The sequence below is a fragment of the Ovis canadensis genome, chromosome 6, assembly GCF_042477335.2.
Source record: "Ovis canadensis isolate MfBH-ARS-UI-01 breed Bighorn chromosome 6, ARS-UI_OviCan_v2, whole genome shotgun sequence".
NCBI classification, from domain to species: Eukaryota; Metazoa; Chordata; class Mammalia; order Artiodactyla; family Bovidae; genus Ovis; species Ovis canadensis.
Window position 1 is genome coordinate 27,121,915 of NC_091250.1, and position 17,537 is coordinate 27,139,451.

The following is a 17,537-nucleotide window of genomic DNA, read 5'->3' on the forward strand; positions in this document are numbered from 1 at the left end:
AAAGGAAATGTAAGTTAAGTCTTTGTATAACTCCTGGGTTGCTTTCATTATTAACATCATATAAAATCTGATACCCCAAGACCTGTCTGGCACCTCTTTGTGTAGGATGATTTTATTTTGTTTATAAACTTGAATAATAGATTGCACTGTGTTCTAATATAGTGAGTTCCCTTTGATTTCAGCTAGACAATGTTTAGGACATATTTTGGGGTTTAATCTCCTGTTCAGTGTAAATGGCTGTAATACAGAATTTAACAATTGCTAAACTCTGGCAGTGCAAAATCCCTGTGTGTGTGCTCAGACATTCAGTCGTGTTGGATTCTTTGCAGCCCCATGGACTGTAGCCCACTCCTCTGTCCATGGGATTTTCCAAGCAGGCATACTGGAATGGGTTGCCATTTCCTCCTCCAGGGGATCTTCACAACCCAGGGATCGAACCCAAGTTCCCTGTGTCTCCTGCACTGGCAGGTGAATTCTTTCCACTGAGCCATGTGGGAAGCTCTTGATGATTTACTGATATCTAAGTTTTCTAGCAAGAAAGATAACACAAAGACATGGATAGAAGTAAAGGTTAAAACTTTTAAATCTTTATTTTTCATCCTTTTTCTTTAATACCCTAACCCTCTTAGTCTCTCAAAACTTATCTCTTCAAGACTGCCATCTGGTATTTTTTAACTAAGGAGGCCAAAAATTTTACTAATATTTTGTGTTCTTTGATATAAACTATCACTGGGTTTATTTGAGAACTTCAAATCCAGCTGCTCTTTCATTTGGAAACCATTACATAAGTTTTAAAATCTCAGAATGAAGGATGCCTGGCAATTTAATAGTCAATTATATATTTAGTTAATATTCATTGAACTAAAATTAATGCAAAATAATGAGCAGTCTTAATATTAAATACTGAAAACACATTGTTTTCATAATGTCTTCTATAATGGAGAGGAGAGCAGAGTGAGCTTGATAGTATTTCTAATGCTAAAGAAAAGTTAGAGGATGCAAACTGAGAGCATTTGCTATAAAATCCTATAAAAGTAATTTATTCCTCTGACATAACTTTCTTTCTTTTCACGTATCATTGTATAACTCAAATAGGCAGGTATTTTTATGTTTTTATAATGTGTTTAGTTGGGAATGAAAGAACAGAAAGAAGGCTAAGACACCATGCTTAGTCTAGAGGTGATGATACTGTAACTGAACTCCCTGGTCACAAGCCCCTTACAGTGATTCTTAAATAGCATACATATCTAGCATGTCTTTTCTTCTCTTTTCTGTGTCTATCTTCCTAGCCTGTTTGTACTCACAGTTGTTGTATATCCATCTATTTCAACATTTGCCCCAATTCTCATAACCTAACTGGGTGTGGCACAGAAGTTTCTAGACTTCACTTTGGAAAATGCTATCTAGAATCCCTCCTATTTGATTTCTGCACTCAGAAAGCCTAACTGCTCTTCCTCACTTGTTTTGCATGCTAATACTCAAATTTAATTGAGCATTATTAGATAGCAATAAATAATGGAGAGAAAAGCAGAATTTGAAAAGCTGGAAGCTATAAAGATGAAGCTAAATAGTTATTGATTAAGCTACAGTTAAGACTGTGATCATAATATCTGATGGAAATTTTGAATAAAAATAATTGTGTGGCAGGGGAAAAAGCAGAATCACTGAGTTTGAATGAACAGTAGAAAGCAAGAAGTGGGATTAAAGTATGGATGAGTTCAAAATGATAGTTTTAAAAAGGAAAATAAGGGAACATACTTAGAATATGACTATAAGAAAATACAGGTGAATGGGAGTTTTTGTACAATTTAAAGGAAGAGATTATAGGAATGGGGAAGAGATAAGACGCACTTTCCAGTGGGTTGTGAGGATTGATGAGATTTGCTCAGCTCTATAGACAAAGATCCAACCAGTCCATTCTGAAGGAGATCAGCCCTGGGATTTCTTTGGAAGAAATGATGCTGAAGCTGAAACTCCAGTACTTTGGCCACCTCATGCGAAGAGTTGACTCATTGGAAAAGACCCTGCTGCTGGGAGGGATTGGAGGCAGGAGGAAAAGGGGATGACAGAGGATGAGATGGCTGGATGGCATCACCAACTCGATGGATGCGAGTCTGAGTGAACTCTGGGAGTTGGTGATGGACAGGGAGGCCTGGCGTGCTGTGATTCATGGGGTCGCAAACAGTCAGACACGACTGAGCGACTGAACTGAACTGAACTGAACTGAACTGATAGACAAAGAGAAAAAGCTGCTTTTGTGGCATGATGGTGCACCTTGTTGCTCAATGTGTGGTCTGTGGACCTGCAATATCAGCCTCCCTCAGGCACTCATTAGTAGTACAGAATCTCAGGCCAAACCCCAGAGCACCTGGATCAGACTCTGCATTGAATAGTATCCCCATTTGAATTATCTGCATTAATAAATGAGAAACACTCAAAGGAGTAAAATCTTCTAACCACCGTATTTTGAGATTTTTGTTTGTTTTGCATTGGTTGTAATCTTTAAAAAGAGATGACTTTTTATGATATTACAGAATTTGAACATTATTAATGAAAATATATACTAATGGTTAGGCATGTGATCCATGCTTAATAAATATTGATCTATAGTCTCTTTTGTTAAAGATTTCTCTCCTGCTAATTTTCTTTCACAGAAAAGAAATGAGAAATTAAGGAAGAAATTTTAAATTTCAGTATAGGAAGATTAGATAATTAAACTCTACCCTTGAACTGAAAATAACTAGAAAAGGTAGACTAATGCAAGAAACATATGTGTAAAGCCACTGGAAGAGCTAAGAACAAAAAGGCAATGAGGAATTGTGACAATAAAAATCTGTGAGAAGGAATTGCAGAGAGGTGAGTCTGGTAGTGCAATTTTTCTGAAAGAGGAAACTGAGAGGATGAGAAACTGAACAAATAAATCAACAGCCTCAATAGACTCAGAGGCTGAAAACTGATGTTAGAGCTTACCATTTGGGAGAAGGGTACTGATAAGTTCACAGGTCTTGGTAGGTGCTCCAGAAAGTTAAGTCCTGGGAGTAAGGGAAAAGCAAAGCAAAAATAAATAGACTCCTTTGCTAAAGTCCAGCTGCCAATCATCTCAGTTTCACAACTACATTAAGGTAGTCTGAGACTGATCCTACGCTCATGGGAAAAAGAAACTATAAATCATTTCTGGAGGAAATTAATATCATTCTTAGTCTCAAAATATATCTATCATTTTCACATAAATATCTGATATTAAATATGAAAGTGTTAGTTGCTCAGTCATCTCTGACTCTGCAATCGCATGGACTGTATGTAGCCTGCCAGGTACCTCTGTTCATGGGATTTCCCAGGCAAGAATACTGGAGTGGGTTGCCATTCCCATCTCCAGGGGATCTTCCCGACCTAGGTATTGAACCCAGGACTCTTGCATTGCAGGCAGATTATTTACCATCTGAGCCAAGATAAATTAAATATAAAATATATTAAAGTGGCCGAACATGCAAAGAGATAAAAACCAAACTGAAGAGCTACAACAGAAAATCGAAAACATTTCAGATAATCCAGATAATTGAATTAACAAACATATACTTTCAATAGTTATGTTTAATATATTTATAGATATATACGTGCAGAATTTTGACAAAAGTACTGGAATTATGAAAGAACTAGGAGAAATTCTAGAATTGAAAAATACAGTAACTAAAATTAAGAACCCAATGGATGGGTTAATAATAGATTAGATACAACTGAAGAGCAAGTTAAACTTTTGATATAGTTAGAATAAAACACTAAAAATGAATTAGGGAGTGACAAAACACTGGAAAATACAAAAGAGAAGATCAGATAAATAGGCAGTACTGTGAGAAGTTCTAACATTTGTGTAACTAGATTTCCAAGAGGAACAGTAAGATGATGAATGGCTATAAACTAGTTTGAAGAGATAAAAATTTCCAATAGCCTTCAGCATTATATGAGCCATTCTAACTGTGCAACAAAGAAATAACTATCTTTTTTTTTAATGTCTCTGCTTTTGTTTTTTATTTATTTATTTTTAATTTTAAAATCTTTAATTCTTACATGCGTTCCCAAACATGAACCCCCCTCCCACCTCCCTCCCCATAACATCTCTCTGGGTCATCCCCATGCACCAGCCCCAAGCATGCTGTATCCTGCATCAGACATAGACTGGCGATTCGATTCTTACATGATAGTATACATGTTTCAATGCCATTCTCCCAAATCATCCCACCCTCTCCCTCTCCCTCTGAGTCCAAAAGTCTTAAAAAGATTGGAAAAGAAAAAATTCCCTTATTTGCAAACACTGATTGGGAGAAAATATTTACAAATGATATATCCAATAAGGGGCATTCCCAGGTGGTGCAGTGGTAAAGAATCCACCTGCCAATGCAAGAGACTCGGGAGACACAGATTCGATCCCTGGGTTGGAAAAATACCCTAGAGGAGGAAATGGCAACCCACTCCAGTATTCCTGCCTGGAAAACTCTATGGACAGAGGAGCCTGGTGGGCTACAGTCCATAGGGTTGCAAAGAGTTGGGCATGACTGAGCACACAGGCGTGCATGATATTCAATAAGAGGTTGATATCCAAAATATATAAAGAGCTCATAAAACTCAATATAAAAAAAAAATAGAAACCTGATTTAAAAACAGGCAGAGACCTGAATAGATATGTTTTCCAAAATAGCTGCATAGATGGCCAATGGGCACATGAAAAGATGCTTAACATCACTAATCATCAGGAAAATGTAAAATCAAAACCAGAATAAGATACCATCTCATACCTGTTCCAATGGCTATCATCAAAGAGATAAGAAAGAAGTGTCGGCAAGAATGTGGGGAAAAGGAAACGCTTATGCACCGTTGATGGGAATGTAAATTGGTACAGTTACAATGGAAAACAATATGAAGAATCCTCAAAAAAAAGTGAATAAAAATAGATCTACCATATGATCTAGTAATTCCACTTCTGAATATTTAGCCAAAGAAAATAAAAATACAAATTCAAAAATATGTGTACATACCCCTAGGTTCTCAACAGCACTGTAACATCTTACAGAAAAACCCATATGAACTTTTTGGCCAACTCAATACAATAGCCAAGATATGGAGGCAACCTAACTGTCCATCTATTTATGAATGGAAAAAGAAGATGCAGTGTATATACATGATGGAAGACTACTCAGCTACTAAAAAAAGAAACAATGAAATCGTACCATTTGGAGCAATATGGATGGATCTTGAGGTTATTATGCTAAGTGAAATAAGTCAGATGAATCTTCATAATTTTCAAGTGGCTGTCAAAACCCGGTATCCTAGTTGAGGTCTTACACGCTCTTAACTAATTTTCTGACAAGAGGAAACAAAGTCTATTGAGCGACAGTAGTGGAGTACAATAGATTAACTGTGCACTCTCTTTTGTGCAACAGCTGCACTGAGTGTGATGAGTACTTATGAAATCATTTTCTCTTCTATCCCAATTAGTTTTAGCTTGCAACATTATTCCCATAATAGCTAGCCATCTTTATAAATACTGGGTGCATTCTTTTAACTTTTCTGTAGCAGATCAAATTTGCAGATAACTCAATTGCCAGAATGCATACTCTAGGTGACTAGTTACTTCTGCTAGATAAAGAATCACTGGTTGTCCCCTGTAATAACCACTCAGTTCCAAAGATGTTCTGGAGCTTTCTCTGTCATTTTATTGTAACATAGAACTAAAACTCTGACTATAAGAATAGGGGTAAAAAAATCCAAAACAGTAGATCAGAAAAATATTTATCTTATTTTGTAGTTCTTATGAAACTTGAAAAGTATTTCACATATGAAAGAGGCTGCTGGTATAGTCCTGTTTCCGGCAATCCCAGCTCAATAATTTTCATTAAAACACATGTCGGAAGGTGACCTTTTTCAGTCCATCCTCATTGACCCCCTCATATTCATAACACAGAGAGCTGATGGTATAACAAACGAGATGGTGTCTACTGTTATGAATGAATAATTGTGCTCCTTACTTTTACCAGTTAACTGAAAAAAACAAATTGACATTGAGACCTGGGGAAGAACAGGGCCAATTAGTTAATTCTTCTTATTAACAATATAATAATATGTGCTTGTGTTAGTTCCATTTAAATCTCCACACTTTATTTGTTCAGTTTAGGCAAATCTGCTGACTCAAACAAGTGCTCTTCATTGTGAAAGTCAGTGATGGCTTTTTCAGGTGTGGTGTGGAAATAAAAGCATAGAACCAGTACCTTATATGCAGGATCAAGATCTAAACTGAATTGTTAATTTGGTCAGAAGGAAAACATTAGTTTTGACTTCTACATGGAATGCTCACTAATGTAGACAACAGGCTGCATAATGAATTAATCTCAGCAAATTTCAAAGGATTTAAACCTTAGATAGCATGTTCCCATATCCCCAAATTTTTTAAATAAAAAATCAGTAGCAAAAACATTTCTGGGAAAGCACCAAATATATTGAAATTATAAAATATATTTCTAAATAACCTGAAGATCAAATAATATGTTACAAGAGAAATTAGAAAATATTTCTAACTGATTGACAGGGAAAACACAATGCAACAGATATCGTGGGGTGCAGTGAAAGAAACGTTGCCCTGAAAACGTTTCACTGAAAGAAAGGGAAGTTTTTAGTTTTAAATTTGAAATTAAAATTTTGTATGAGATAGAAAAATTTTAAAGTTAGTGAAAAACAGAGTGATATCAGCAAATATAGCAGAGAAGTTAGCTCCAAGTTTTTCTCCACAAAAAGTTAGAAAAGCTGAGTGAAAACTGCCAGAATCAAGTGGAAGAACCCTGGGAAATACTAAAAGGTTTTACAGCAACAAAGCATATGTTGATCAAGCAAAGGCAACTTTAAAACAGCAGGAGTGCTCCATGGCGTTTTTTCTGTGACCTTGTCCTGCTTGCTCCTCAGCTCACTAGCAGTCTTTTTTTTTTTTTTTTTTTCACTTTATTTTGCTTTACAATACTGTATTGGTTTTTGCCATACATTGACATGAATCAGCCATGGGTGTACATGAGTTCCCAATCCTGAACCCCCTCCCACCTCCCACCCCATATCATCTCTCTGGATCATCCCTGTGCACCAGCCCCAAGCATCCTGCATCCTGTATCCTGTATCAAACATAGACTGGTGATTCATTTCTTACCTGATAGTATACATGTTTCAATGCCATTCTCCCAAATCATCCCACCCTTTCCCTCTCCCACAGAGTCCAAAAGTCCATTCTATACATCTGTGTCTCTTTTGCTGTCTCGCATACAGGGTTATCATTACCATCTTTCTAAATTCCATATATATGTGTTAGTATACTGATGGACAGGGAGGCCTGGTGTGCTGCGATTCATGGGGTCGCAAAGAATCAGACACGGCTGAGCGACTGAACTGAACTCAACTGAGCTGAACTGAAATGATACCGTATTGGTGATTTTCTTTCTGGCTTACTTCACTCTGTATAATCAGCTCCAGTTTCATCCACCTCATTAGAACTGATTCAAATGTATTCTTTTTAACGGCTGAGTAATACTCCATTGTGTATATGTACCACAGCTTTCTTATCCATTCATCTGCTGATGGACATCTAGGTTGCTTCCATGTCCTGCCTATTATAAACAGTGCTGCGATGAACATTGGGGTACACGTTTCTCTTTCCATTTTGGTTTCCTTGGTGTGTATGCCCAGCAGTGGGATTGCTGGGTCATAAGGCAGTTCTATTTCCAGTTTTTTAAGGAATCTCCACACTGTTCTCCATAGTGGTTGTACTAGTTTGCATTCCCACCAACAGTGTAGGAGGGTTCCCTTTTCTCCACACCCTCTCCAGCATTTATTGCTTGTAGACTTTTGGATTGCTGCCATTCTGACTGGTGTGAAATGGTGCCTCATTGTGGTTTTGATTTGCATTTCTCTGATAATGAGTGATGTTGAGCATCTTTTCATGTGTTTGTTAGCCATCCGTATGTCTTCTTTGGAGGAATGTCTATTTAGTTCTTTGGCTCATTTTTTGATTGGGTCGTTTATTTTTCTGGAATTGAGCTGCATAAGTTGCTTGTTTATTTTTGAGATTAGTTGTTTGTCAGTTGCTTCATTTGCTATTATTTTCCCCCATTCAGAAGCTTGTCTTTTCACCTTGCTTATAGTTTCCTTTGTTGTGTAGAAGCTTTTAATTTTAATTAGATCCCATTTGTTTATTTTTGCTTTCATTTCCAGTATTCTGGGAGGTGGATCATAGAGGATCCTGCTATGATTATGTTGGAGAGTGTTTTGCCTATGTTCTCCTCTAGGATGTTTATAGTTTCTGGTCTTACGTTTAGATCTTTAATCCATTTTGAGTTTATTTTTGTGTGTGGTGTTAGAAAGTGATCTAGTTTCATTCTTTTGCAGTCTTAAGGATAAGAATCTACATTCCCAGTTTGGGACCTTCACCCTGGCTCTGGAATGATAAAAGCAGAATTTCTGAAAGAAGTGTTCTGTTTTTGCCTGCCTTGCACTACCTCAAAGGATGATGGGAGGTACCTGTCTTTGTTTCGCCCAACTCAAGAATTGTCTCCTATATTGTCTCTAGGAGACAATTGTCTCCTAATTGTCTCTGCTATATTTGCTGATATCACTCTGTTTTTCACTGACTTTAAACATCTTCTATCTCATACAAAATTTTAACTTTAATTTTACATTTAAAACTACAAATTTCCCTTTAAACGCTTCTTTCACTGCACCCCGCAATATCTGTTGCACTGTGTTTTCAGTATCTTCAGAGAAGGCATTCCTGGAAAACACTGTGAGGCAAATGAACAACTCACTGTCTCTGCTGTTTGGGACAAAAGACTGTAGTTGAAGCAAACAATAGGCATGCATGGGAGGAAAAGCTGGGAAGACAATTACTTTTGGGAAGCAGGGCATGGAAAAGCACTTGCGTATACAAGGAATTTAGAGGGCCACACACTGCACAGGGTAAGATGCACAGTCAGAAAAATCCAAAAAGACTACAAGCTTTTTACCTCTGGCTGTTCTTTATACTCAGCCCAAGTTAAGAACTAAGGCTAAGGCATAGTTGTAAATAGCCTGGCTAAGCACTGAGGGGGTGCCACAACACAGAGCCAGCCTGCAGAGAGTGGCAGAATTAATTTTTTTCCCCTTTTCTTTCTTTTTGTTCTTTCTTTTTTGGGGGGCGGGGCGGTTGGGGGGTCGGGGGAAGGAAGTCCAAGTATTCAAGGAAATTTCTGTCAAAACAATAGCTGATCACAAGCTTAAGGAACAGATTTCAGACATCACACATGACAAAAAGAGTTTACAAAAAAAAATAATTTACAAAAATAATTTACTAAACCATTAAATGACTAACTAAAACCCACAGCAAACAATGAGAACATACCCTGAGAAGGGTGAAGAATATGATGTCCGTATTTACATTATAATATCCAAATGTTTTAAGGACTGGAATGTTATAAATCATTCTGCCATGAAATATTTTTCATCAAATATCTCAGGAATGATCAACACCAAGAACGAATATTCCTCTTAGACTGAAAGAGGAAAAAATTAGAGGAGAAATACAAGTTTCTGTCTGTCAGCCATACACAACTAACATTTTGTAGGGCAGCAGGAATTCTACAGATGCTTGCATTGTTGAACCACAAACCACAGGCAGAAAACTTAATGATTTCAATACACACGGTAACTTAACACAGCCATAGGAGTTCAAGAGCATTAATATCTTAACAGCTTAATAGGGGCTCCTTCACTCAGCAGATGCTAAAAAACAAAGGTGCACCTTGGCAAACATTCCCATAATTAAACTCTCATACTTTTAAAATCTAGATAAGGCTGAGTATGTACACACTGCTAGATTTAAAATGGATAACCAACAAGGACCCACTGTATAGTACATGGAACTCTGCTCAATATTATGTGGCAGCCTGGATGGGAAGGGGGTTTGGGGGAGAATGGATATATGTATATGTATGGCTGAGTCCCTTCGCTGTTCACCTGAAACTATCACAACATCATTAATTGAGTGAATTCCAATACAAAATAAAAAGTTCAAAAGGAAATAAAAAGGAATAGAACCAGAGACCCAGTATATCATATCACTAAATCTTATTAGCTGAGTTCTGAAAAGGGAAAATCAATGCATTTATTTAATAGGGTACCCGTTATTGTCTAGTAGATGACCCTTCTCCTTGATGAATACTTTTTAAAAATTCTTTTTATTTATTTATTTTGGGCTGTGCGGAGTCTTTGCTGCTCTCGAGGGCTTCCTCTAGGAGCAGCAAGTCGGGGGCTACTCTTCGTTGCAGTGCCAGGCTTCTCAAAGCGGAGCACAGGCTCCAGGCGTCCAGGCTTCAGTAGTGGCAAATGGGCTCAGTGGCTCCGTAGCATGTGGGAGCGCCCCGGACCAAGGATCGAATCCATGTCCCATGCACTGGCAGGTGAGTTCCACTAAAGAAGCTCAATGAATACTTTTAAGAGTCCATCATGGACTTCTAAGAAGTTCAAGAATACTTTTAAGAGTCCATCAAGAATTTTTGTGTGCACCTACCTTAAGACAAATCTATTGTCAACAATTTTTCCCTATAAAGTTGTGATTTTTTTTCTTCATGAAATTGTATACTTATTATGCATCTGAATATATTTAATGAGTAAAGAAGGAGTTAAATTAATGTTTAAGATTCTTACAAAGATTGCTACTATCTCCTCATCAAATGAGCACTTCGCAAAATCTTACTTACTACTTTAAGCAACTCCCTCAGGGTACTCACTCTAGTGTTCTTTATTACTTTTATTTATGAAATATATTTGTAAAAAGCTATCTATTGTGTTTACATTTTCTACATCCTTAACATAATTTCATAGTGAATGCAGTTTTGCTGAACTATTTTTCCCCTTTGCAGCATAGTTTATATGTGACCAGTGCAATATATCTCTTAGGAATGTCCTTATTAGATGACTGCTGGATAGAAAAATAGACAGATATCTATCTATATCCATGCTTATCAAGCTGAAGCCCTGGAAATCATTGGCCAGGATAAGTAAGGCAAGTCATTCACAGACCTAAATGATTCTAGTAAGTTTATTAAAAGTAAACATATTGAACACATAATCTAGAACATTGCCCAGATGGGCATAATAGGAGTCAACTTCTTTATAGCCAGTAGATGAAATCAATGTCTGATTTGACGTTAACCGTTTAAATAAGATTTATTCCTGACTCTTGTTAACATACATAAAAGTCATTACCCAATATGCCAACCTGCTCTTAACATATGCCTTATTGCCATATAACTTATTTCTCAGTTCAGTTCAGTTCAGTTCAGTTGCTCAGTTGTGTCTGACTCTTTGGACCCCACGAATCAAAGCACGCCAGGCCTCCCTGTCCATCACCAACTCCCGGAGTTCACCCCAACTCATATCCATTGAGTTGATGAGGCCATCCAGGCATCTCATCCTCTGTCGTCCCCTTCTCCTCCTGCCCCCAATCCCTCCCAGCATCAGAGTCTTTTCCAGTGAGTCAGCTCTTCGCATGAGGTGGCCAAAGTACTGGAGTTTCAGCTTTAGCATCAGTCCTTTCAATGAACATGCAGGGCTGATCTCCTCCAGAATGGACTGGTTGGACCTCCTTGCAGTCCAAGGGACTCTTAAGAGTCTTCTCCAACACCACCATTCAAAAGCATCAATTCTTCAGCTCTCAGCTTTCTTCACAGTCCAACTCTCACATTCATACATGACCAATGGAAAAACCATAGCCTTGACTAGACAGACGTTTGTTGGCAAAGTAATATCTCTGCTTTTTAATATGCTGTCTAGGTTGGTCATAACTTTCCTTCCAAGAAGTAGGCGTCTTTTAATTTCATGGCTGCAATCACCATCTCCAGTGATTTTGGAGCCCCCCAAAAATAAAGTCTAACACTGTTTCATTCTAGAGCAAGTTAAATTGCTGTAGGAGAAGACAACTCATTTATAAACTCGCTTAAAATGTTTTTATTTTTATTCATCCTGTGTTCATATCCTGATTCCTCTTTCCTTGCACATGTTGGTCATGTCTGATTTTTCCCATACTCACTCACAATGTTTTCTGCATAGTTCTGGGTATTAATGATTGCTAACACATGCAAACACGCGTGAAAAAACATATAATATGATATCTATTGCCATCTCTACCTGTCTCTATTTCTTTTCCAGGTTTACTTCTGTTTCAGTACAAGCCAGAGATATCTTACTTGCATACACTGGCCATTAGTTAGGCAAGGCTACTACTCGGAGCTACTCTTTTTCCCTGAGTTGTCCCTTTCATCAGCTAGTTTCTTGTTGCACCACTCCCCAAACATTACTCCATCATAATGTCTTCTGAGACTTTTCTAAAATCTTGATTGTCATTTTACTTCTCTACCTCAGGACTCACCTGCACCTTTTCCATTTCAGCCCCAAGAAAGCCAAAGTCAAAGGGAACTTTGTTCTCAGCAGAGATCTAGTTCAAGGGTCAGGAAATCAGGGCCTCTGAGTTAAATCCAGTCCATATCCTGTTTTCTGTACAGTTCGTGAGCTGGGAATACTTTTCATATTTTTAAATGGTTGGGGGGGGAATGAAAGAAAATAATAGTTCATGACATGAAAATTGTATGAAATTCAAATTTCAACGTTTATAAACAGTGAATCTAGCCATGCCCATTTAGACATTTGTATGTGATTGCTTTTCGCACTTTGACAGCAGAGCTAAAAGTTGCAATAGAGACCAGATATCCTGCAAAGCCTAAAATATTAATTACTGTTAATAGAAACAGATTGCCCACCCATGATCTAGATTAGACTTCCAAGTATTGCATAAATATGAATTGTTGTTCACAGAGGTTAAATGATTTTCCCAAGGTCATGATAATTTATTGCTGAGAAAGGGCAGGGACTTTGATTCACACCCTCCTCACTGTATCACATGCAGCCTTCTTTTTAAAAATATGTAGTTAATCTTGTAACTGAAAAACAGGGGGAAATACAACTTTTCCCGAGATCTCCTGCATTTCCAACGTTAGTTACAAAACACACCATGTAGGAAATCAACACTTAAGATGACTACTGAAACAAGGATTATTACAAAATACATAATTAATTTGGCAGCAAAGATTATTTATACCTTCCCTAAGCAATAGATTTTAAAAATCAATGTTATTTCCAGTTAGGCAGAGTTGTATTAATATTCAATCTACTCTGTAGTATTCTATTTACATGTTATTTTTATATACATATACATTCTTAGAGGAAAATGAGAACAATTCTCTGAGATAATTCATCATCTTGCTTTTAAATGAAGAAAAGAAATAAGTTCTGTTGCTGAAATGTTCTCTACATGTTCCAGCTGTGTCAGGATAAATGTTTGATCAAAATAGAAGTTGCCTATGGGCCCCTGGCTGAGCAGTTGATTCATGAATTCTCATTAGTAATTACAACGCTAGAACTATCTAGCAGCCTTTTGACATCCTGATCACCTACCTCCTTCCCCAGTCTTCCATCTTGGGAGAGACTGCCACGTCTCCTTCAGGCAACTAGAGACCTGTAGGGAGACAGAGGATAAGAGCAAGGATTGCAGTAGGCCCTTGTTTATTCTTTCCCAGACAGAAGGAGCAGGAAACTTCAAACAAAATGCTCTACTTATCACTCTGTAACTGTATTCCAAATTTCTACTATCTTTCCTTTGGCAAAAATACTGCTCCTACTATATTCGAGAAAGGGGAAGGAGCCCTCCGCCATCTTATTCTGCGTCCATCCACACTGCTACAGCTTCTCACACCAGTTAACTCTGCATGGGACTCTGGTCACTGCGTTTTGATCAGCTTCCTTGGAGCAGTGGTATTACTGCTGCCTGGGCCTCAGTGCAAAGCATGTAGGGGAGACAGCACTACCCTATACTATCTGCCCCCTTGACTCCCCACACCATCTCAAGCCCTGATGTGACTTACAGGCAGGAAGCAGGATACGGGAGGACAATCCACTTACAACCTATACTAGGGGGCTTCCCTCACAGTCCAGTGGTTAAGGCTTGCCCTTGCAAGGCAGAGGGTATAGGTTTGATTCCTAGTCAGGGAGCTAAGATCCGACATGCCACACAGTCAAAAAAATAAAACAACATAAAACAGTAGCAATACTGTAACAAATCCAACAAAGATTCAAAAAAATTGTCCACATCAAAAAAATATATATCTTTAACACCCCCACCCCCTACCGAAAACCGTATACTAAAGCTGACTGCTGCAAGTCCAAGGACTAAGCTAACCTCAACACTATGTCTCCTCTGTGGACACAAACCAGTTCAGAGAGCTGCTCCTCATCTTGTCCCACCTCTAAAGAAGATATCACCCTTTGTCAGACAGAAAATAAATTTTCTTTTCACTTTAGGAAAATAACTAGCAGTACCAATACAAATGGAATCTGTCTGGGGTCTTTTCTCCTTTTCTTAGGGAAATGCATAGGCTTAAATAATAAGACAGCATTGGCTGGGGCTTTGGCAAGAAATGCCTTTATCTAATTTCTGAAAGTACCATCAGACCCCGTGTAAATAAAGACAAATCAAGTTTAATTCACTGTAGTGAGAGAGTCAGAGTCTTGGTACTATCTCAAAAGGAGGAAATCTAGAAGTTCTGAGGTCTAGGCAGATCTTTAAAGGCAAGGTAATAATAAGGATCGGGCAACATTTATGATACAACAGTTTAGGATTGTTGCATACAGGGAGGTGAAGTTTCTGAAGTGATAAGTAAACTATTGTTTAATAAACGCTCCTTATATGAGCAGAATGCTATCTCTGATAAATGAATTTGTAGGAATTTCTTACAGCCAATAGTAAAATCATTTACTGAATTTGTCTTGTCCTTTCCTGCCCCATTCTTCCCCCAGAGAAAACAAGTCATGGTGACATAGCTGGTTTCAGTCACTATGGTGATCTTTAGTACTCATAGTAGCAGAAAAGGCCAGGTGTAGTGCTGACAATCCAAATTTGTGATTTGGAGGAACCAGAGATCAAATTGCCAGCATCCGCTGGATCATTGAAAAACCAAGAGAGTTCTAGAAAAACATCTATTTCTGCTTTATTGACTATGCCAAAGCCTTTGACTGTGTGGATCACAGTAAACTGTGGAAAATTCTGAAAGAGATGGGAATACCAGACCACCTGACCTGCCTCTTGAGAAACCTGTATGCAGGTCAGGAAGCAACAGTTAGAACTGGACACGGAACAACAGACTGGTTCCACATAGGAAAAGGAGTACGACAAGGCGGCATATTGTCACCCTCTTATTTAACTTATATGCAGAGTACATCATGAGAAACGCTGGGTTGGAAGAAACACAAGCTGGAATCAAGATTGCCAGGAGAAATATCAATAACTTCAGATATGCAGATGACCCCACCCTTATGGCAGAAAGTGAAGAGGAACTGAAAATCCTCTTGATGAAAGTGAAAGAGGTAAGTGAAAAAGTTGGCTTAAAGTTCAACATTCAGAAAACTTAGATCATGGCATCTGTTCTGATCACTTCATGGCAAATAGATGGGAAAACAGTGGAAACAGTGTCAGACTTTATTTTTTGGGCTCCAAAATCACTGCAGATGGTGATTGCAGCCATGAAACTGAAAGACACTTACTCCTTGGAAAGAGAGTTGTGCCAACCTAGGCATCATATTAAAAACCAATGCAATATTATAAAGTAAATAAATAAATAAATAAATAAATTTTTTAAAAGTTTATTTAAAAATAAATAAAAAATAAAAAGCAGAGACATTACTTTGCGAACAAAGGTCTGTCTAGTCAAGGCTATGGTTTTTCCAGTGGTCATGTATGGATGTGAGAGTTGGACTGTAAAGAAAGCTGAGCACCAAAGAATTGATGCTTTTGAACTGTGTGTTGGAGAAGACTCTTGAGAGTCCCTTGAACTGCATGGAGATCCAACCAGTCCATCCTAAAGGAGATCAGTCCTGAGTATTCATTGGAAGGACTGATGTTGAAGCTGAAACTCCAGTATTTTGGCCACCTGATGCAAAGAGCTGACTCCTTAGAAAAAACCCTGATGCTGGGCAAGATTGAAGGCAGGACAAGAAGGGGACGACAGAGGATATTTTGGATGGCGTCACCAACTCAACGGACATGAGCTTGCGATTGCCCCAGGATCTGGTGATGGACAGGGAAGCTTGGCATGCTACAGTCCATGGGGTTGCAAAGAGTTGGACACGACAGAGCGACTGAACTGAACTGAACTGAACTGAACCACCCTATACAGCAGAAAGCAAAAAGGAACTAATGAACCTCATGATGAGGGTGAAAGAGGAGTATGAAAAAGCTGGCTTTAGATGGGAACAGATTGTCTCTTCCTGGGCTCCAAAATCACTGCAGATGGTGATTGCAGACATGAAATTAAAAGACGTTTGCTCCTTGGAAGAAAAACTATGACAAACCTAGATGGTGTATTAAAAAGCAGAGACATCACTTTGCATACAAAGGTTCCTACAGTCAAAGCCATGTTTTTTTCCAGTAGTCATGTACGGATGTGAGAGTTGGACCATAAAAAAGGCTGATCTCTGGTTCCTCTGCCTTTTCTAAGCCCAGCGTGTACATCTCAAAGTTCTTGGTTCACTTCCTGTTGCGGCCTAGCGTGAAGGATTTTCAGCATTACCTTGCTAACTTGTGTAATGAGTGCTTACTGTTTTTCTTCTTTTGGTCTTAATTTTTTTTAATTATGAATTTTGTCTAGGTATTTAATCATTTTCATTAGCAAATTTCTTAGAGCACCTCTGAGACTTTTTTCTCCTTTATCTTGAGTATGTGCATGCTAAATCACCTCAGTCATGTCTGACTCTTTGTGACCCCATGGACTGTAACCCACCAGGCTCCTCTGTCTATGGAGTTTTCCAGGCAAGAATACTGGAGTGGATAGCCATGCCCTCCTCCAGGGCATTTTCCCAATTCAGGGATCAAACCCATGTGTCTTATGTCTCCTGCATTGGCAGGAGGGTTGTTTACCATTGGCAGCACCTGGGAAGCCCAGTTATCTTGAGTACTTCCTCTAAAAGTGTTTCTAATGTGGATTTATCAACCCAGTAATGTGTGTGCATGCTCAGTCTCTTTGGCCATGTCTGACTCCTTGCCACCCTGTGGGCTGTAGCCCGCCAGCCCCACTGTCCATGGGATTCTCCAGGCAAGAATGCTGGAGTGGCTTGCCTTGCCCGACTCCAGGGGATCTTCCCAACCCAGGGAACAAACCCATGTCTCCTGAATCTCCTGCATTGCAGGTGGATTCTTTCCCCACTGAGTCACCTGGGAAGCCCCAACCTGATAATAATGGTGTTCAGTAGGAAAGTTCTCACATACAGTACAGGCCAGTATGTGCTCTTTTTCTGTCACCTTGAAAGATAAGTAGGAACAGAATTTGAATACATCTTTTAAGAGATTAATTACTTAATATGATGGCCTTTCCATTTTTGTATTAGCTGTGTCTTGTTTCCTTTTGGAATTAAAAATTCAATGAAAGCAA